Consider the following 23,298-nt stretch of genomic DNA (forward strand, 5'->3'; position numbering starts at 1 on the left):
CAAGAAGTTGTAGGAAATGGTGAAAGGGCTCAAGGAGGAACTAATTTTCCTAATGAGACAGAGACCACTGCAAAGTTAAGATAGAGAAAATGTTTTCCATAACATGTTTGTTGTGTGTGCAGGTGCGAACAGGATTCCAAATTTTGGGAATAGAAACAAACAACCTTTCATAAGGCTAACATAGAATTTTACATGACAACCATGTACTGTGGAGATGAATAAAGAAAAGTGGGAGTTGAATCTTGCAATTCCTGTGCAGAATATTGTTGAGATAAAGGCAGACTGCGTAGAATGTGACGCTGCAGTATGCAAATAATTTTTTTCACAAGAAGTCAAAATTATGCAGGTCATCCAAAAAAGAAAGAAGCAAATAATTTGGCTCCAAGCAGAAGAGAACCTAACTAATTGGGGAATGCACTTAATCATTGAATCAAAAGAAAGTTGTGGGAAGAATGCATTGAAGGGAGTTGAGGTGCTTAAAGCCTCAAAGGATTTGTGTGGAAAGCAGACTGTGGAAGGCATAGTCGAAGATGCAAAGGAAGGACAACATATGTTGTCAAAAGAAGAAAGCAAGGAGGAGCACGGGACAAAACTGTCTCATGGAAATTCATTTCAATTGCAAATAAAGAGTATGGGACAAGATTTTTCCATGATGTATTTTGTTGAAGGCAACAACGGGGAAGATATTTATCGTTATAGGTACATTAAATATATAGGAGATCTATTCTATGACAAAGAGCATAAGAAGATGGAGAATGAAATCATACCTTCTTGGGAAATCTTCTTGAGGATTGTTGGAGAATGCAATAGAGAAACTATTAATTCAATTTCTCCTTAGCCGTAATAATTGCTTGTGAACATTATTTATCTTATGTTTCTTTATTAGATATTATTCATCAAACAATTATCAAGTGCAAAAACAATAAAGACAATGGACACAGAAATTAGGCTCCAAGCCAGGGCAATACCCCTCTAAGGGGAAAACCTAGAAAATCTCTTCTCTTCTTATAGAATCTGTTCCAAATGAGAAAAACAAGACCAAAACCTTAAGACCAAAGCCTCCTCCAACACCAAGTCATCCCTCCAAGAAGCCCTTCCAATTAGGTCAAAGTCCAACCAAGTCAACAAGAGTCAAACCCTTCTAGAACTCTCAGAATTTTGGGCCCCAACTTCAATATTTCGAATTGTAGTAGGTCTGTACCTTCGACCCCTACAACAACTTAGAATCTTCACACATGTGAGAGAAAACTAGTGCAAACCTTGACCAAAAACTCAATTTTCCTTCATTCTTGCTTCGACTTCTTTTCTCTTTTCCTTTCTTGACTTTGTTCTTGAATTTCACACCTTAGATTGAACTTCTTGATTTCATATTGAATTGGTTGTCAAATGAGGTCAATCAACTTCTATTTATACTCATCTATGGAGGTCAAGTAACCCTCTTTGGGCTAACTTGTCTTTGGCAGGGTCGACTTGTGCTAGGAGGCTTATTTTGATTGTCTTGACTCAAAATAAATTCTTTTACATGGTACATCTTGCCCATATGGGTCTTATATACATGCCATTGACTCACTTGACTCAGGACAATAAATCTTATGACATAACAAACCCTAGAAGCATGAAGAGCATACTTTCCCTAGAAGACCAATCAAAAGAAGCATGGAACCCATGCTTTAAAATAATAAATTTTCTTTCTTCTTTTGCTTATTACATAAGATATACATATTGACATGAGTACAATGACAATGATGAAGATCGAAACTAGTGACCATTTCCAACAAGGATGACTAGTAGCAATAATTTGAACCAACAAGGAAGAAGCAACATGTACCAACAAGAAGGAAGATTGTACATGGAGGTTGAGGAAATAATGATGTTAATAAAGGGAGTACCTGAGGTATGGTACAATGGCAAGGAAAGAGTGATCAGTTTCAACACTTGGATGACTGTAGGGAACTACATCAACATGACAGAGGTGAGGCAACTACAAGGTAGAATATGGGATCAAGGAAGGAAGAGGACAACCAACATCAAGTTCACCGTGCAATATTGCCTCAACAGAGCATGTGGCATATTGCAGAATCAAGTACGGGATCTTGGAGGATTGAAGTCCGGGCCGAAACAACAACATGATCAAATATGGGGATAACAACAACATTTTGTTTGGGATCATTAGGGGAATTTTGAGGTCTAAAATAGACCTCAGAAGAAAAATGTACAACCAAAATAAACTTTATAAGAACCAATAGGATTCAATATGATGATGTCAACCATGGGGATGATTAACCATTTTTTGAGTAAAAAAGTAAAGATATTAAAATTATAAAACTATTTTTCAACTCATATTTTCAATTTATCTCCCTAAGTTTTTACTCAAATTTCGAGCAAGAGTACACGTTGGATGCAAAATTTAATTCCTCATTTAAGGAGTATCCATTTTTCATACTTTTGACGAACCCTGCTACACGAAAAATGAGAAATACATGATTGCAATCACGTTTTTCGTGTATTTCTCATTTTTCATGTAGCAGAGTCCATCAAAAGTATGCAACATTTGTACTCTTTGGATTAGGAATCAAATTCTGCATCTAATGAGTATTGTCGCTTGAAATTTGAGTAAACTCATAGGGAGATAAGTTGAAAATACGAATTGAAAAAATAGTTTTTTCTTTTTTTCCCTCTAAAATTTGATGATGTAATCTAATCTTATTTTATTATTTCCACTATTATTTTATAATTTCTTTAGGAGGCCCATTATAGACCTCAAAATTCCCCTAATGCCTGGAGGTTTTGCAGATTAAAGGCATTCAACCAAGATGTCAAACTTCTTTTCACCTGGGGATTTTGATGTAGGAGCATCAACCTAGGCAAATTATTTTGTTTAAGGCCCAAATGGAACCATGTAGATTCTAAAAGAATATTTTTTATTTTTTTTTGTGTATAAATAAGAAATTAGGAAATTATAGTGAGGAATCTGGGTTGTTAGTATAACCATGTGACTCATTGTAATAATGTCAATAGTAGGCTGAGTTGTTAGGTTGTTTTAGTTGTTGTTCAAGTGGGCCTTTACCAATTACCAATATAACAAGTGTAGAATTAAGAATTTAGTAGTTTTGGTTTGCTAGACAATGTCCAATTTATCTTTGTCTGTAGAGATGTTTTCTTAGCAGTGTTAGTGTACATAAAGTTGTGCGTAGGACAGTGGGGCAGCCCCAAAAGGTTTCAGATAGGAGCCTCTTAAGACTCGTTGTATATAATTTTTGTTAAGGAACGGATATGGCCTTTTTCTTTTCTGCTCTGGGCATTATTTCTCTGCGTAGTTTTGAATTCTGTCAGTTTGTATGTTTAGATGAGGTAATCCATTGACTTTCTTGGCAAATATGCTTGGAGCAAGGAAACTAGTGGGGAATCGAGCATAAGTGAACCTCGTTCAATCTTTGTGAATAATCACCATTCAACCAAGAAGGTTGAGCTTAGTATAAAGTTCCAACGATCATCATTTTATGAGTTTAAGGATGACTCTAGAAAGGGGACCGAGTGTAGTTACGCATATGAGTTCACATTGAATCGTGAAGAAGCCAATAAGAGCGAGAAAGGCTCCCAAAAAATTCTCCGTCATCCATGTCGAAAAGTTCTGAGAGAGGAGTCGAGAGGGTAAGTCTTTTATTTTTTTCCAAAAATTTTCCATGTCTGCAAGTTAACAAAGAAAAGAACTTCGTAAAATAGGAAATCGGGCCTCCGAAAATTTTCAAGTTCACAACCAAAATGAGGCCGACCCCAACCTCACATATCCTCCTGACCTTGAAGCAGTCAGGCTTTTGGGTGAGCTCAACATTTTTTATGGGGGAATGGATCGACTAGTGCACCTTGACTAGTCAGAGGTAGAGCCCTGGGTTCATTTGATAATGCTCCGAAGGATAGTCAGAGGTAGAGCCCTGGGTTCATTTGATAATGCTCCGAAGGAGAACACCTCTGACACCCCCTCGACCAATCGACGCAAGCAATCAACTTCAGGCGGTATGGTTCGAGTGGAACCCATTAGTTTAGGTTTGTACAAAAGGTAAAAGGAGATCGGTGTGGTGTAGTGGTTTGACTCTTAAATCTAGCAAGGCATACATACTCTACCTTTCTAGTTTTGAATCTGTGATCTTTTAAGAGGAAACACATACTCTTAACCATTAAGGCCACTCAAACTAGGCCTATTTAAAATTTATAATAAACCAAAAAAAGTTCACGATGTTTTTGATTAAAATGATGTATCCCATGTCATAATTAACCGTGTAGTATGAGAAGAATTGATACCTTGGACTTTTATTGTTCAAAGAATGTGAATAAGGGATGTCTGCCGGGAGGAAAGGAAAAGTCATTGGCCCAAAAGAGGAAAGAATCCGGGAAAATAAAGCAGGCAGCCCCTAGGGGCTGCTATCATTGTTACTCAGGAAAAGGCTTAACAACAATTTGGTGAAGATGAGGAAGATCGTGAGGAAGATTGTCTCTTAAAGGAGCTAGGGAGGAACTTGTTAGACACCTTAATCCTTCGGGATTGTGGTAACAAAGTAATTAAGTTTGAAATTAGGTCTAGTAACGGATGGTTGGACAAACTAACAACTAACACAGATTTTCCATGTAATAAATACATTTCATTTTAATGAATTACAATGGGAGCTTTCCACATATCTTCACTCTGACATGGTATCAGAGTTGACTGCTCCTTGTCCTTCTCCTGCTTCTGCCCTCCTTCCATTTTGCTGCTTGGATCTGAACGTATCCGTTTTCGAGGATCCCCATGCTGGTATTGCAAAGCGTGTTGAGAATATTTTGCCGTGATATCGCACACAGCCCACACATGCAATGGGTTGTGTGCATTCTAATGTAAGCCAAGCTCCATTATATTAATAAAGAACATGCTACAACGAGCTTTTTTTATAGCAATTTTTAATTACATGAATATGTGTACTTTGACTGGAGTTTTGGCGTACATTCATATCATTGTGTGTTGAGCACGTAGACAGAGCCAAGATCTCATGGCTCTATGATCATCCCAATCGCTTCCACCTTTCATTTCTCTGCCACAGTAATTGTGTCGAGTGCCTGGTGGCTAAGTTTGCTTGGAATCTGGCATTCCCTCACCCGAATCCGATATTTGTGTCCGTCGTAAGCCCCGCTGTGAAATTCAGTGGCCATTCTCTCATCCATTCTTCACTATTAAAACCGATTTAGTAGAAACAGAAAGGCCCCTGGTCATCGGTTCCATAACAGTCCATTTTGGCTTATTATTTTAATCCTTCAATCAAAGATTTTCCACCCAGAAGTATGTGTCTAGCCATTTTTCCACTGCAGAAGTATGTGTCTGCATGTGAAGTAGTAGGCAACATTGTTTTGTAAAACAAAATGTTGCGGCGTCTGTGATCTTTGATAGAATGATCATCACATTACTTGGTTCTACACTGATGTAAACTAGAACACTGGTTGTATGAGACCTAGAAGGCCCAAGTAGTTGAACGTGTGCGATTGATACTTCTATTGATACAACCCAACGTGAGTCTGTTTCTCCACATATCAACCATGTTGTAAGGCACAGGTTGTTCACATGTTCGAATTTCTGCACATTCAATTGGTGGTTGCACATATACGGTATGAGTGTGGCCTTTGACTTTGACTTTTTTTCTGCATTAATTATTGTAGAAGAAATTTTCATAAAATATTCACAATTCTTTTGCTCAAGCCAGACGTTTCGTGTGGTTCAAAACTTGATACATTTTGCATCATTCAGAGTCATAAAGATCAAAGTTTTTCTTTTGGAATCTTTTTATTCAAAAGATCAAAGCCGTAAAGATTATAAAGTCATAAATTTTATTTTTGAAGGTCATATTTTTAAAGGAGGTTTTAAAGAAATAATGCCAATGAATTGATTAAAATCTCAAATTTCCTCGAGTAATATTAGATGCAAAATGCATTTTCTGAATTCTATGGTTGGCCTAGTTTTGATCGGTAAGGAGAACTAAACAAAGTGGTTCAGAAAGATAAAGAGCATACTCATTTTTAATGATTTTTGGGATGGAGTTTGCGAAGGAGAAATTGCAGAATAGGATGATGACGACGAATCATAAGTGAAGCCGAAGAGGAAGCACCAGTCAAGCTCACGTCTCTCAGGGAACTTTCGTTTGGAAGAGAAGGACAAGAAAGTTTTTTCCCTCATCAATGCTACAATAAGCGAGGAGGTAAGCAAGCACATTGTCTCAGTTACTGATTCGTATGGTGCTCTTAAGAAGTTAAAAGATTTATATGATTCTCATTCAAAATTAGAACTCATACAGTTGCTTGTGAAGCTTTTTAATCTTGAATTGAAAGATGATGATCCCATGGCACTAGCCTCAGAAATCAAAGCTATAATGCATGACATTGATGCCATTGGAGTAAAGATTGATCTGCCTCTCACAGCCTTCATAAAGGCCCTCTATCCTACCTACTCTTGCTACCTTGAATCTCTGCAAGCAAGTGTCCAGATGAAAAGCATAAAATTTGACACACTGTTTGCAGAAAGAGAAAAAGCCTTTTAAAAGAAGAAACAAGCATCACAGTCCATTGAAGAAATTGTATGCGTTGCTCAGAAAGGAAAATCAGATTTTTCCATAGGAGACAATAGCAAAAGAGGGCGTGGAAAAAAAGAACTTCAGACAAAGGGGAGTAGACAAAATTAAACAGAAAGAGTTGATCTTCAATATGTCCATTGTGGAAGAAAAGGACATGAAGCCAAAACATGCAAAATTCCATGGGAGAAGATCAAAGAACAAGAAGAAAAAGACAAAGCTCCAGAACAAGCAAAAGGTAATGCACCAGAATTTGCTCATTATGTTGTTGCTCACTGTAATATTGGTTTGCATGAGGATGTATTTAACATTGCATCTGCTTCTTGGAGAGACACATGGCTACTTGACACAGGTGCCACTTGCCACATGACCTTTCAAAAATAAACTTTTGAACAATTATTGTGGAAGAAAAGGACATGAAGCCAAAACATGCAGGATTCCATGGGAGAATATTAAAGAACAAGAAGAAAAAGACAAAGCTCCATAACAAGCAAAAGGTAATGCACCAGAATTTACTCATTATGTTGTTTCTCACTGTAATATTGGTTTGCATGAGGATGTATTTAACATGGCATATGCTTCTTGGAGAAACACATTGCTGCTTGACACAGGTGCCACTTGCCACATGACGTTTTAGAAAGAAACTTTTGAACAATTAGATGAAAACATAGATGGTGTAGTATACTTTGTTGACAGGTCTAGTCTCAAGCATTCAGGGATTGGAACAATAAGACTCAAGCTACCTGGAATTTCAATTATTTTCCTACATGATGTTCTCTATCTTCCTCTGTTGCAGAGGAACCTATTATCCCTTGTGCATGTTCAACAACATGGACACTCCATTTATATTTTTGAATGAAAGGTTGAGATAAGGAGGTATTCCAACAACAAGGTCGTGATGATTGGAGAGGAAGAAGACAAGTCGCTGAAGATAAAGGGGACATCCATATCTTCTGCACATCATTTTCTTATGTTTCTCAACATGATGAAGTTACAATGTCTTCAAGTCTTCTATGGCATGCTAGATTTGGACATATTAATTATGATACTCTGTGTTTGATGAAGAAGAATGGTGTTTCTGGTCTTCCAACTATTCCTAAAAACTTAAAGAAATTTTTTCCCTGCATTCTTAGAAAACATAGCAAACAACCATCCCATGACTCCAATTCTAGAGCATGTAGAAAACTTGGTTTGATTCATTCATATTTGTGTGGTCCTATGCATATACCTTCTGCAAATGGAAATAAATATATCATGACATTTATTGATGACTACACCAAAATGTGTTGGGTATCTTTGTTAAAAGACAAGTCTAAATTATTTGAAGCATTTAAAAACTTTCATGTATGGATTGAAAATGAAGCACAAACTAAGATTGGTATCCTTCATACTGATAATGGAAAAGAATATACTAGTAATGATTTTGAATCCTATCTTCGACAACATGGGATACAACATCAAATAGTGGCTCCATAAATCCTCAACAAAATGGTGTAGCTGAGAGGATGAATAGAACATTGTTGAATATGGTTTGTTCCATGATGTTCTTTAAAAATGTAAAACTGATGTTTTTCGTTGAAGTTGTTTCTTGTGCGGTGTATGTAAAGAACGTATGTCCATCACATGCTATTAAAAGAAAGACTCCTTACGAAATGTGGTAAGTCCACATCCCCCCCATCGGGCATCTTAGGGTTTTTGGTTCCACCTACTATGCCTCGATTCCAAAACAACTGAAAAAGAAGCTTGATGTAAGGAGTTGTAAATGTAACTTCTTGGGGTACTCAGATACCACAAAGGAACATCGTATTTACGATGAGGAAAACAACAAATTCATGCTTTCTAGAGATGTCATATTCCTTGAGTCCATTAAAAGTGATGACTCTATTGAAAGACAACTTCATCGTCTAGAAATAATTTCTCCAATGAAGAATTATCATGAATTCGACAATGACATTCGAAACGTTGAAGGGGGAAACCCAATTTTGGATCAATCTTTGGAATCTCCCTTTACAGAACCAAAACCAACCCCTCCTTCCTCATGAGGAAGTTCCAGAAACCTCATCAAATTTGGATGATGTTATAAGCAGAATTAAGAAGTTGAACATTGATGATGCTACACCCTCAGAGGATCGGCCAACTTGAATGCAGAAGTATTGTCGACAAGTAAAGGAGTTGAGTTCACTTGTTTCTCCTGCAAATATTCAAGTATTTTCCTGAGCCACACAATTTCCTTTGTCGCCTCTCTGGTCACCACATATTCTGCCTTTGTTGTCGAATTTGCTAGAACTGATTGTTTGTGTAACGTCCATGAGACAGTTGTTGATCCTAGACTCATGATATATCCTGAAGTTGACACTCCATTTTCCTTGTCATGGTCGAAGTTTGAATCAGAATGTGCAATAAGACTGAAGTCATCCACCTTGGTGTACTTAAGTCCATAATCTTGAGTTCCCTTTAAGTGTCTCGAGACTCTTTTTCGCAGCAGACCAATGTCCCTCACATGGTTTATGCATAAATATGGAAAGGATGCTCACAACATATGAGATATCTGGTCTGGTCATGGTTAGGTAGTTGAGACTTCCTACAAGTTGTTTGTACTTGGTTGCATCCTCAAATTCATTCCCTTCTTTTGATGTAAGCTTCAAGTTTTGATCCATTGGAGTGGAGAGAGGGTTGCAATCTGTCATGCCAATTTGTTCAGTAGTCCTCCAACGTACTTCTTTTGGGAAATGCATATGTATTTTGGATTTTGATTGACTTCAATGCCTAAGTAGTAATGAAGATGTCCCAAATCTGTCATTTCAAAACCTTTCTTCAAATATTTCTTCACGGATGCAATATAAGTTTCATTGTTTCCTATTATGTTATTAACAAATCATCTACATATACTACAAGATACACAATTGTTTTGCCAAAAAAATTGACAAACAAAGTTGCATCATCAAGATTTTAATGTTTGAAATTTAGCTTCAGAAGATGCTTGATTAGCTTTTCATACCATGATCATGGTGCTTGTTTTAGACCATACAAATATTTGATGAGATTGACGCCTTTTATTCTTGTCCATTTACAACAAAACCTTCAGGTTGAGACATCATTTTTTTTAATTTCAAATCCCCATTCAAGAAAGTTTTCTTCACGTCCATCTGATGGATTTTCCATCCTTTTTGTGTTGCCAAAGAGAATATGGTCCAGATCATCACCAATTTTTCTGTGGGGGGCGAAGGTTTCCTCATACTCAAAACCTTTTTTTTGTGCAAATCATTTTTCCATGAGCCTTGTTTTGTGGTTGTTAAGTGAGTCATTTGCTTTACACTTTTTTTGAAGACCCACTTACAGTCAAATGGTTTGGTTTTGTATGGAGGGTCCACCAACTTCCAAGTCCCATTTTTTATGAGTGCATCATAATCCTTTTGCATGTGGTCTTTCCATTCATCATGAGAAGTAGCTTCTTCGAAGGAAGTAGGTTCAAAGTCAATAGAAAAATTCAGTTCACAATTATACAAAGTATTTAAGTCATCTATATCACCTGAATTTGCACCTCCATTGTCATCTCTTGTAGAAATTTTGGTCCTAGTCTTTCCGATCTCATTAGGATGGACACTTCCAAGTGTCTTGATCAACCAATTTGGTTGTTTTAGAGAAGGACTAAAGAATCCCAGATTCCATGATTGAACCAAGCACATCAACACAGAGTATCATTTGATTCGATACCATGTAGAGGCCAAAACTATTCATCTAATACATTGTCCCCCGACTGAGAAAATTGCAGACATCTTCACCAAAGCACTTGGAAGAGAAAATTTTGAAAAGTTTAGAATGATGCTTGGGCTCACAAAAACCACTTCAGATTAATTGGGGGAATGTTAGAAACCTTAATCCTTCAGGATTATGGTAAACAAGTAATTAAGTTTGAAATTAGGTGTAGTATCAGATAGTTGGTTGGGAAAACTGACAACCCACACATATTCTCCATGTAATAAATTCATTTCATTTTAATGAACGATCATTGGAGCTTTTCACACGATCCTCAGTTTGACAAAAACTATCAAAATTGATAATGGAGGAAATAACCTTGAAGGAAAAAAAATTTAAGACTCCAAGAATTCATCGAATGCTCATTTGATCTTGAAGCCAAAATCCTCTTCATCAAAATCCAAAAGTCATTAGACTGGAATGGTGGTGGCTCTAATCCTTAATTAGTGAAATACTGTAAGTATTTTCTTCAAACTATAGGGGACTAGGCGATTAATTCAAGATATAATCTCTAAAGGATCTAATAAGAATGGAAAACCCTATAGTCGTCATCTAAGAGACCTAGTTGGAAGAAAAATAAATGGTAAAAGTATGCAACAAGCAATGAAAGGCAAGTCAGAGAAATGTAGTAAGTACTCAAGGGGCATTTGGGGATTATGTATCCAATGGGATTCAAACATGTTTGAGCTATTGCACCATCAATATATCAACACTAGAAATATTTCATAATGATTTAGGAAATCAAATCTAGATCTTTAATGTATATGCCCCAATACAATATAGTGAGAAATTATTTATTTTTGGCAGTCTTTGTTAGAAATGAGGGAGTTTGACCATGATAAATACCACATTGTACCTATAGATTTAAACTTGGTTTTATCTAACAAGGAGAAAAGTGGTGGTAGTATATTGAGGGACCCATTCAAAGAAAGGATGGAGCACTTGATTTCTTATTGGGGTTTCGTAGATGTTGTCCCTACAAAAAGGAAATTCAATTGGTCCAATCATTGAGTGGGGTTGGGGCATATAGTAGCAAGGCTAGATTGCTTTCTAATCCACATATTAGGTTATTTTCAAGAATATTTTTCAATATATTCACATGTTATCTCTTCTAGTTTTTTTTTTTTTTTTTGCAATCATATATCCTTTAGTCTTTTAAACTCTGGAAGATATAGGGCCAATATCCTTTCGTTTTAACACTCTTTGGCTTCGAGATTATAAAGTTTTAAATATCATTAAGGTGGTGTGGAGCATTTTAGTTCAGGGTTTCCCTTCCTGTATGAGGGAATCCAAGCTTTGCATGGTTAAATCTAAGTTGAAAGACATGGCAAATATCCTCATATCAATCTCCCATTATGGGAAAAAAGGATATTCAAGAGTAATTGCCTAGGTTGCAAGCATAAATGGAAGTGGAAGAAGTCACTCATCAAAGCATCCTAGAGGAAAGGAATCTAACTGGCAAGCTCCATCGAGCAACTTTAAAAGAGGAAGAATATTGGAGGGTGAAATTTTTTAGAAGTTTGTTGATACAATCTAAAAATAAGAATGCTTCTTTCCTTCATAAACAAGCAAAGGAAAGGATTACACAAGAATATTGTAAAAGAAATTGTTCAAGATGTTGGAGAGTGATTGCATGCTTTTGATTTTATAAAGGAAGAAGAGGTTGAACCAAGCTCCATAAAAGATATGCTTCAAGAGGTCCCTTGTATAGTCTCTATGGAGAATTGTTAACTAGGAAAAGAATAGAGGTAGCGGTTATTGAACTAATTTGGGGAGTGGAGCCTCATGAAGCTCTAGGCCCAAATGGATTTTTTACACATTTCCTTCATTCTTACAAAGGCATCATTAGGTATGTTTTCCATCAAATGCTAAATTGGTCCAAAAATAAGCCCATATTTAGAGGAAGTATGAACTCATCCTTCATTGCTCTAATTCTTAAAGAAATTTGACCCTTGCCTTTTTTCAAGGATTAGGTCCATCTCTCTTTGCAACATTGGCTACAATATTCTAAATAAAATTCTAGCAAATCACATCAAAATATTCTCCCAAATCTTCTCTAAAAATCATAGAGTTTTCATGCAAAAGAGGGAAGTAATTGATGATATTTTGCTTGTGTAGGAGGAAAGAAATACAAGAAAGTAGAACAAGAAAAATGAATCATTATGAAAATGGGAATGGCTATGCATTTGAAAGAACATGCCCCTCATTTGACGTTCTATGCAAGTTTTGTTTTGTTGATCACAATATTTACTGAATTATAGATTGTATAGGAAGTCTTTGAATCACCCCTTTAGTAAATGGTAGGTCAACTACTTTTTTCAAGGCAAAAAGGGACTTTGTCACGGTTTCCCCCTATCGTGACTCTTTTATATATCATAATGGACAAATCGTTAACGCAACGGATTGAGAAAATAAGGACAACTAAGAAAATTGAAGGGATTCTTATAGTCAAGGGAGTCAAGGGAATCAATCACTTAGTTTACTAACACCACTTCGCTATGGGGGGAGCCTTGTATATAATTGTTGAGTGGTTTAAGAGGATTTTGAATTGATTCTTGAATGTGTCAAGTGGAAAGGTAAACAAAGCTAAAAGCCACAAGTATGGATAGAACTTTGCCCCTCTTTTGATGCAATCCATATCTAGAATTCTTGAATTTCCCTATGTTTCAAATTGGACCTTTTTTCAAAGATTTGGGTATATGCATATTTCATTGGGGTATCTCAAAGATTTAGGCTAGCTTCATGTTTTCCAAAAACTAAAGAACAAAATGTAGCAATGGGGTTCCTAATGTCTAAAAAAGACAAATAAGATCATTACATATCATTTTTTAGAGTATTTGCATTAGGTAGGTCATTAATCTATAACCCATATCCATGAATATTAATTGCAATTGACTAACTTCTCTCGATTTTGAATAGCCACTTAGCACTCAGAAAAATGGATAATGTTCATAGGGGAAAATTAATGTGATTATAAAAAAGAATTACAAAGCATCAATCATCACCTCTGGGGCTTATACTTGATAAATGAGGCATATTAGGAGGTCACCCACCCTGAGATTCCTCTAGTTCAAGTGTACTTAACTGTGGACTTTTCACACAATCAAGCCCACTTAACTTGTCGTCCCATTTGAAAAACCTTAGCAAGTTATGTGCCTTATGAAGTATTCAAGTATAGCTCCCACGACTCTTATATTTTAAGTATTGAGGGCATTAGACACCTAATCCATAATGGTTATGGTGAGGAATGTGAACTATCATTAAGAGTCTAAGAGATTGGAATATGAATCCAATGAACATAAATGTATTTATATGTGCATCATTTTTATGGTAATGCAATAAAAGCTTATCTTTTATTGTAGATCGTAATGTAACAGTGGTATCAAAGTTGGGTGCTCTCCAGAGCCTATTAGATTTGCACCCTACTCAGGTATGGGATTCCCACTTAAACCTATCCACTTTTCCATTTTTTGCATTAATATTCTTCTTCTTCTTCTCTGGTTTGACAAACCTTGTGCCAAATCCATGCCCATTTGTTTGCTTTGCACTCTTGCATGCTCTAGAAACTCTAGTTGCACTTGCATTTTGTTATTGGCCAACATTGTGTGGTTATTTTGGTATTTGGTGGCATTGTCAATGGCCTAGGAAATGAAGTCACTATTAGCAATATTGGTTTTGTTTTGAAGGCATGTGGCCTTCATGTGACCTCCATCAAAATATACCATTATCTCAATATATATGTAGGAACCATGTTCCATTTGAGCATGGAGAAATGTTTGTTCTAGACAACAATGGCGAGGTTGACTTGGATCTTGGAAACTATGAAAGATTTCTAGATGTGAAACTAACTTGAGATAACAATGTCACCATTGGAAAATGTACAAGTCAGTCAATGACAAAGAACAAAGGGGATGCTTCTTGGTAATCACTGTCTAGGTAGTTATGTATATCACATATGCCACTCAAGAGGGGTTTGAACATGTTTTGATTATTTATGTGGATGGAAGTGAAGAACCTAATGATATATGTATAATTGAGTTGGGGGGAATAGTAAGAGATATTTGAAGCAATGATGTTTATTGAGGATTTGCATCAACTCTTTGATTATGTTGGCCCAAGAATTTTTTGTCTGTTTCATGTGAAACTTGTACCTATTTTAAGTGTTGTTGGTCAATAGAAAACCAATCAACACAACATAGTGTCTGAGAACTTTGAGGATTAGGTTTGACCCCCAATATTCTAGCATGTTGCAATGCTCAGGCCTTGGAAGAGAATATTAAAAGTTATCATAATTTTTCCATGTTATAGTTGTTGAATGGTGTTATCATTGATTCCAACATCAATGTTTGAATGCTCTTAATATTTGGCTATGGATTGCATTGATTGGAAGCTCCAATGGTTAAGAAGCCTAAAAGGATGAGAAGCTCATGCGGTGTCATCATGATGCCCCGCTTTTGATGAGGGATTTAGATGAGAAGATTAATGATATTTCAAGTGAGACCATCATCAATTGATAGAGCTTGTCATGTTTATTCCAACAGTAGGTGGAACACGTCATAAATCCTCAAAGTTGAGAAGATATGTCTTGTCAAAGTTGAAGCCCCATGTGAGTATCTTTGGACCAGGTTTTACCTTCAACACTGGATGATTTTTGTTCATTAGACTTGTCTTTTATCTATAATGAAACTCTAAGCTGGTTATTTTCATAAATGATTTGGTTGATTCGATGTTCCAGACAAGGGGTTGTGGGCATATACTACTACTTACAATACATATTTGTGATAAAATCATCCAAATGGGGTTTACCTGAAGAAGAATCATCACAATTGGTAGTGTTGTCATGACCACGAGGAGCACCTTGCAAGCAGGGCTTGTTTCTTTTCAGTGATGGCTCATAATTAGTTTCCAGGTCAACCAAGGAAACAATCTCAAGGGGACTTTTATGCTCGATTCTTCAGGCTCTATCAAATTTCCTTTGCAGTTTTTTTTTTGTCTGTAAAGACTAAATATATTAAAGGGAAATGAAAATAAAATTACAAGGAGGTCGAAACCTCAGAAGAGAAGAACTGCATGCTTTCAGCCTAACAAAACTGTCCCGTGATTGGGAGGACCAGTTACAGTTTACCGAGAACCATACATAGAACCCTGAATACAGTGATAAACCCAAAATGAGAGTCAACCCCTATGAATCTGTCACAACCAACAACAAAAGACAAAGATTCTGTCCAAATCAGCAGTAGAGCCCCAAACTGCCAGACCACAAGGGCAGAGAACTGGACAACTAGGCTACAAAGACAAAACTAGATCCACAAAACCCGAATCATTTGAACTTGATAGAGTGAGCCAAAATAGAAATCAGGAAGGACACACAAGGGAGCCAAGTGGTGTCACATGACCATGTCCTGGTCCAGCTGCTCCTCAAAAACAGGACACTCATTGCCATACCAGATATCGTCGCCCTTCGCCTCGTCACCAACCCCGTTACCACCTGGATGATCCGACGATGGAAGCATACCGCATGAACTTCCTTCTACGGCAACAGAGACAGAGGCCCCATGGGGGCTGCCACTTGGTGGCAAAGTGACGCTAGGAGCCTGCTCTTCGACATGCAGTTTGCCATGCCTGTTGGCCTTACCTTCATCTGCCAGATTCTGCTCGATGCCATGGCTGCCCGCTATTCTGTGACCACCCTGAGATGACTCAGCCATGGTGCGCACTGTAGCTTGAGGCTGAGCCTCCTCCTCAGAGAAAATAATGGTAATATTTGCAGTGATAATAGGCCTGTTAAGACTGCTCTGGAACTTAAAATGAGTAGTCTGGAAAGCATTATGCGGGAAAGGTCTGTGGGAAGGGCTAGACGGAGGCGAATTTGCTTGAGAGGAAGGCTAAGAGGCAGGGGACATAGACTGATCATCAGAGTGAGCAGGCTGAGAACACCCGCGACCACCACGACTCCCGCCATGATGGCTCCGCATTCTGTGATGGACCATTGCTAGGCTGCAAGAGGAAAATTTAGCAGAATAGATAACAGTGGAGGGGAGACGAGACAGCTAGAGGAGAAACCGAGTGAGAATCAGAGAACAGGGCTGAGCAGGGGATAAGGAGAGCTGAATTCCAACATCCAAAGCGACCAAGAGCCAGACGCTAATGGCTGAGATAATTCTACCACAAAGAAACTTCAAATGGAACGGACAAAGGCAGGAGGCCAAGGAGCGAATAGTGGAAAGAAAGGTCGAATGAGTCATGAATAAAACCGCATGGGCCTTGTGTCGTTCGAGGTGATCCATTAATTCGACCTGCAGGTGGACTTGCAATCGCATTATGTGAACCAGCTTAAGTCTAGCGCCAGCTTGGAGAAGAGCGCTAAGCAGCATCTGGCAGGACCACGCGCCAGCTTCATTAAATGAATCCATTAATTGACATTTGATTCACCCGCATCTGGGTTCCTTTGAAGTTTTTTTACCTTATCCATGTCCTTTTTTTTTGTTCAGGTTGAACAGATTGAGGTTTAGGTTGAGTAGATTTAGTAAAGGGATTCCAATTGTGAGATTTTGTTGCACTCCTAGTAACTCAGAGAAAGGTCATATTTTTTTAAACTTTAACCTCACTATCCTCTGAAGAAGGTGACCCTGGTGCTTGGATAGATTCCTCACACTCATCTTGTCATGAATTCTCAGCCAATGATGGAGTTGAATCAACAAGAGAGTGTAGAAATGAGGTTGTATATTTGCAACTTCTCTTGAAGTTTTAATCAAAATCACAAGACACAAACCTACTCTGCTGCTCTAAAGACATTAATTCACAATTTAGAACAAAAATCTCAGGCATGCAAGAAGAAATAACACACGTGCAACAAGTAATTTTATATGGGGAAAGAAATATGCTAAAAACCCTAATGCCTGCTTGCATTAATCACATGAATATAGATGTATTACAATTGCTTTGATCAACTGAGCACACCTTGCAAGTGCATAACCTATCTCTCTACTCACTGAAGGTCGTTGACCCAGACTTAGTCAAACTTTGCCTCTACTTGAGATCCTATTTCCTTGCATTGTTCCTTGAAGAATTAGGCCTTTATTATTTATAAAATTCCTCAAATTGAATTACGCAATTCCTTAGGTTGATCGTCAGATTTCATGCAACACCTGTACACTTAAGACTAGTCTACAACTAATGTTACACTGCCTTGGAATCTCCACCAAGCCTGGGGAACTCAAATTCTCTGCATGCACTAGCTATTTTGGGTTGATTGATCAGTTAACTGGATGATCACTGAGTTTGATTGAAGTCCCACTGCACAACTTGACCCTCCACTAGCTCCTCCAATAGTTGGAACTAGTTTAACTAAAAACAACCTTAGATAAATGACCTTGGTTGCTACAAATTAGCAATCACAAATTCTTAATTGAACTCTAACTCCTCCAACTCGAATTTACTGATTAAACTGGGTGACACAAGCTATGCCACACAAGTTAACATCATGTCTGCTGATGTGGAAATTCAAATTTTCTCATTTTAATCAAGGCAAAATCAAATTGAGAATTTCTTGCTTCATTTTTCAACACTCCCTACAAGAAATGGATTATCAACCACCCTTATCCTGCACCTGTGGAATTTGAACTTCCCTCTTGACAAGGCCTTTTTCAAAATGTCAACATCTTGTTCCTCTGTCAGAATGTACTGCAACAACATTATCCACCTTTGCACACAATCACGCAAATGGTGATACCGGATATATATATGCTTAGATTGATCGTGAAGAACATGATTTTCATAGAGCTTGATGCAACTCTGATTGTCATAGTATATCATAGTTGGATCCATCATCTGACCAAACAATCCAATAAGTATCTTTCTCATCTAGATCGCCTCACATGCTACTTGATTGGTAACCATGTATTCTACTTCTCCCAAGCTGAGTGCCACAGATCTTTGCTTCCTACTGTACCAAGAAACCGTTGTGGAACCAACACTGAAAATTCCACCTGATGTACTATTTCGATCTGATGGATCCCTGCCCAATCTACATCGATGAAGCCAAATAGCTTCACTCCCTCTATCCATTTGTACCATAGTCTAAAATGGGTAGTGCCTCTGAGGTATTGTAGGACATGCTTAATTTCCTTCCAAAATAATTTGGTTGGCCTAACCATACCTTGGCTCAGCTAGTTGACTGCATAGCATATATCTGGTCGTGTGTTCATAAGATACATTAGTGAACCCACCAACTACCAGTAAATAGTAGCATCCACTTCCTCACCGTAAGTAGCATCCTCTTTCTTCTAGTTGGTCACTAGAGGTGTCTCCATGGGTTTGAAACTATCGATGTGGAACCTATGAAGTATCCCATTGGCATACTTTCCCTGAGAGACAAACAATTCCCCATCACCTTTTCATACTTCCAATTTGAGGAAGTAGTGCATGAGACCCATGTCCTTCATTTCAAACTCTCTTGCAAGGTCCTCCTTACAAGATTTGATTAAATGCTCATCACCAGTTAAAATCAAATCACCAACATATAAGACAATAATCGACAATTTACCTTCTACCAAGATATGATATAGGTTTGCATCCGCTTCACTTTTGGTGAAGCCGAAATTAGTGAGATAACTATCGATCCTGGTGTACCAAGCACATGGTGCTTGCTTGAGACCGTATAATGCTCTCTTGAGTCTGCACACATGGGACTCCAGATCAAAAGTATCAAAGCCTTTTGGTTTCTCGATATACACCTCCTCCTCAATAAATCCATTGAGGAATGTTGTTTTCACATCCATATAGTGGATCTTACACCCCATCTATGCAGCTAGATCAAGAATTGATTTAATGGATGAGTATCTTGCTACAGGAGAAAATGTCTCCTAATAGTTAATCCCCTCAACTTGAGAGTACCCCTTGGCCAAAAATCTATTTGTGTACTTTTCTATGCTTATGTCTTCTACTTGCTTTACCTTGAAGATCCATCTTGAACCCACAACTTATTTTTTTGCTGGGCTTGGGACCACTTCCCAAACACTATTCTTTACAATGGATTCATATTCCTCCACCATTGAATCAACCCATACAGGTTGCTCTATTGCTTCCTCAAAAGCGGATGGCTCAGTCTCTACAAGCTCAGTAATTAGAGCCATGTAGCCAGTGTACCGATATAGTGACCTTATCTACCTGCACTAATTTGAAGGAGCACCCACATTCTCCCTCACATTCTGCACAAGTCTCTCAGCTTCCCTGGTCCTTTTCTTGCCTTCTCTGGATGGTTTTGCTTGAGTGGCTATCTCCACTCTTTGATCCTCAATTTGCGGTTGTCTCCACCCTCTTCTCCTCAATTTGTGGTTTCTCCACAACTTCTTGAGGCTCCTCCTTTGGAGTTAAAATTTCCTCTTTTGGTGGGATCTGAAGCTCCCTCTCAAGAGTTCACCACATCACTTTATTTTCATCAATTTTTACATCCCTTCACACAACTGTCGTTCCGAGGGATGACAAGTACACATGATAGTTGTGGGGAGTTTCTGTGTAACCCACAGATACCCCCAATTCTGTTGTCGTCTCTAGCTTCTTCCTTGATTCTTTGGGGACATGGAAGTAAACAGAGGCTCCAAAAATCCTGTCGGTGTGACACATCCAAATTTCTCCCCAAGAAAGCCTCCTCCATGTAATCATGCCCAAAATCTGATGAGGACTCCATTTTTTCAAGTAGACTGTTGTGTTGCATGCCTTGGCCCACAAATGTAGAGGTAGGCCTTGATCATGCAACATCACCCTCACTTCTCCCACAATGTTGTGATGTGGGTTATGGGGTGTTTTCAACTCTCGTCGAATGCCTTCTTTTGCACATGAATTTTTTAAATTCATTTGACACATACTCACCTCCATTATCGCTCCTGAGATCCTTCACCTTCTTTTCTGTTTCTTTCTCAACCAGTGCCTTGAATTCTATGAACTTCGAGAACGTTTTAGCCTTCTTCCACGTGAATAAGATCCAACACTTTTCTGAGAAGTCATCAATAAAAATAACAAAATATTTGTGCCTAGTAGTGGAGGCTGTCGATAAAGGTCCACAAACATCAAAGTGGATTCTTTTAAGGACTGCATGTGCTTTGTTGTCCTGATCATGGAATGTGGATTTTTTATACTTCCCCAAAGTACATCCTTTGCATACATCCTACTTCTCAAGCGCTCCTTTGGGGAGGCTTGCGGTTATTTGCTACATGATCTTCAAAGTGACATGATGCAAATTCCCAAGTCTTCTATGCCAAAGTTCATTGACATCACAACTCTGCACCTTCTCTGCATTTGTGCTCAATGCAGTAGAATCCTCCACATCTAGCTTGTACATGTTCTTCATATGAATCTCGGTCTACTTCACCTGTACCATGGCTATGTGTCTCAGGAATTCCTTTCCTTTGTTGAAGATCACATCATAACCATGGTCTTCCAAAACTGCAATAGAGATGAGATTTTTCTTTAAGCTCAGAACGAACATGACATCCTTGAGCCTAAGGGGGGAGCCCAACTCCCTATGAAAGGTGACTCTACCAACCTCGGTCGTGCTATAAATTATGTCGTCCCCCATCTCGATGTGCATATAAAAATGTTTCTCCTCTAGATCACTGAAAAATTCTCTACACCGTGTCATGTGGAATGATGCACGTGAGTCCAAGTACCACACGCTCCCTGATGAGCTTAGGTATTGTAGCAATAATCCTGAACCTCCCAAGGCTACCAACTTTACTTATCAACCCGGGGTTTGTACAAACTTGAAGGTGACAGTGCTATATGCACAAGTAGAAGTGAAGGTATTGCCTGTTGTCACTGCTCATCTGGCAAGAGACCCCAGGGGTTCCAAGCTAGACTTCTATAGGGTCAGAAGAAGCTTGATTTTGATGGAAGAAGAGAAAATCTATTCTAAGGGAGAGCTACTCTACTGCAGTAATGAAGAAAACAATCATGTAATGCTAAACTCACACCAGACCCTAGCTAACCAATTAAACAACTATGCTAAGCAAAATTACTAGATCAATCACTAATCTAATGCTAATTCTCTAAGTTACAGAAGTAAAAGCATCAAAACTAGACTAAGGGGTAAGCAAAGGAAACTAAGCTAAGTCTGTGTTTAAGCGAAAGAGCAGTCGGAGATCAAAATTGGTCAAAAGAGGACGTAATGAGCAACAGTGCATAAGAACCGTTGGATTAGGCGGGTGAAAGGTAAATGAACGGCTGAGATTGGATCGCAGGAGGGTATGTAGATAGATGGGTGAACAAGGTTAACTAACAGGATGAACGGTGGAGATTATGTTGCAGCGATTGAGTGAATAGATGAAAGAACAGGGTTAATAGGAGATGGACGGCTGAGATTAGATCGCGGGCAAAAGAAACGTGCGGAAATGGAACCGGGTTTGCAGAGGTGGTAAGATGTATTTTGCGTTCCCTCAAAACCATAAGCTGTATTTTGAGATTTCACGTGATTAGCCTTACCGAGCGGCACGTAGCATGAGAAAACCACTTTTCTCGCATGCTCTCGGTTGGATAATGGCCGTGCAAGTGTCCACGTGAGATTGCGCGACAACTGTTGGATCAGGCGGGGTTGATCAACGATGGAGATTGGCCAAGCTAGTTGGCGATCGGGTGAAGTGACAGCCGTTGGATCAAGAGACAGATTGATGGTGGAGATTAAAGCGGGAGAAGAAAACGTGCAGAAATGACGGAGCGGGTTTAGAGGGCAGTAAGTTGTTTATCGCGCGCCCTCAAAGTTGTAAGCAATTTTCTAAAATTTTACGCGATTAGCCTCCCCGAGCGACACGTAGCATAGGGAAATTACTCTTATCGTGTGCCCTCGGGCGGATAATGATCGGACAGAAATCCACGCGATATCGCGTGATCGGCGTCGGATCTGGCGAGGCAGATCAACGGTGGAGATTTGACCAAGCTAGTTGGCAAGCAGGTGCGCGATAGTCGTCGGATCAGACAAGGCAGATCAACAGTGGGGATTTAAAGTGCATAAATTCAACATTGAAAATGAATTTGGCGGTGATTGGTTTGGTTTTGCTGTGTAAGGTAATTTACTGGTAAAAACCATTTACAACGTGAATTAACAGCTTCTGCTTAGGCGTTTCATGCTGAAGGAGAATGAAAGGGATATGAGGGAGATCAAATGACAGGAAGAGAGTGAAGGAGCAGATGATCATGAAAGGAATAGAGTAACAATGTAATGAACCCAGTGACTGTGTTAAACAACAAACTCCCTGTGAAAACCAAAACCCTGTGTTTTTGGGGTTGTTGCAGGGTTTCTTCCTCACGTCATGGTCCCAGAGGGAGGAGGTGAGGCCGAGACACCTGTGGGCAACCTTGTGGATCTTTTCTTTGCTAACCTACTAATTGAATGAAAGCATAAATGAAGCAAACTGAAACACAACTAATCTACTCTACACTACTGTAATGAGACTGCAACTACTTAAGAAAATGAACAGTTAAACAATAAACCTTTGTAATGGAAATGAACTATTGAAGTAAATGAACAATCAAACCATGAATCTATGCTACTGCTGTAATGGAAATGAACTACTTAAGAAAATGAACAGGAAAACATGAATCTGTACTACTGTTGTAATGAACATGCATCTAATTAAGCAAATGAACAGAAAACAGGAATCTATGCTAGCATAACAATACAATAAAGAGGAGCTTCAACTGCTAGGGTTGCCCTAACCCAAGAGCTTCAGCCCTATGAGTTAACTCAGTGCTGGCTCAAAACAAAACTCATCTTCATTATAAATAAAAAACTGTTACAAGACTTACAGCTTGAAAACAAAGTGGAGTTCTACAGTGAAAAGTCCAAATTCTTGTTAACTCCTCGTAACTATTGGTAACTAAAAAAACTGAGGTCCTAAGCCTCTCTAATTATACATCTGAAGTCTCCAATGACTTCCTTCAAAATTAGGGAGGTACAGCTCCC

General features: G+C 38.4%; 1 pseudogene; it reads left to right on the forward strand.

The window, feature by feature from the left end:
• The first annotated feature begins 412 nt into the window (after nt 1–412).
• LOC149145992 (uncharacterized) lies at nt 413–14,651 on the forward strand (annotated as a pseudogene).
• Nucleotides 14,652–23,298: the final 8,647 nt, after the last annotated feature.

Source organism: Pinus tabuliformis, chromosome X (genome assembly GCF_031772625.1).
Source record: "Pinus tabuliformis cultivar Carrire ecotype Pingquan chromosome X, CPIR1, whole genome shotgun sequence".
NCBI classification, from domain to species: domain Eukaryota; kingdom Viridiplantae; phylum Streptophyta; class Pinopsida; order Pinales; family Pinaceae; genus Pinus; species Pinus tabuliformis.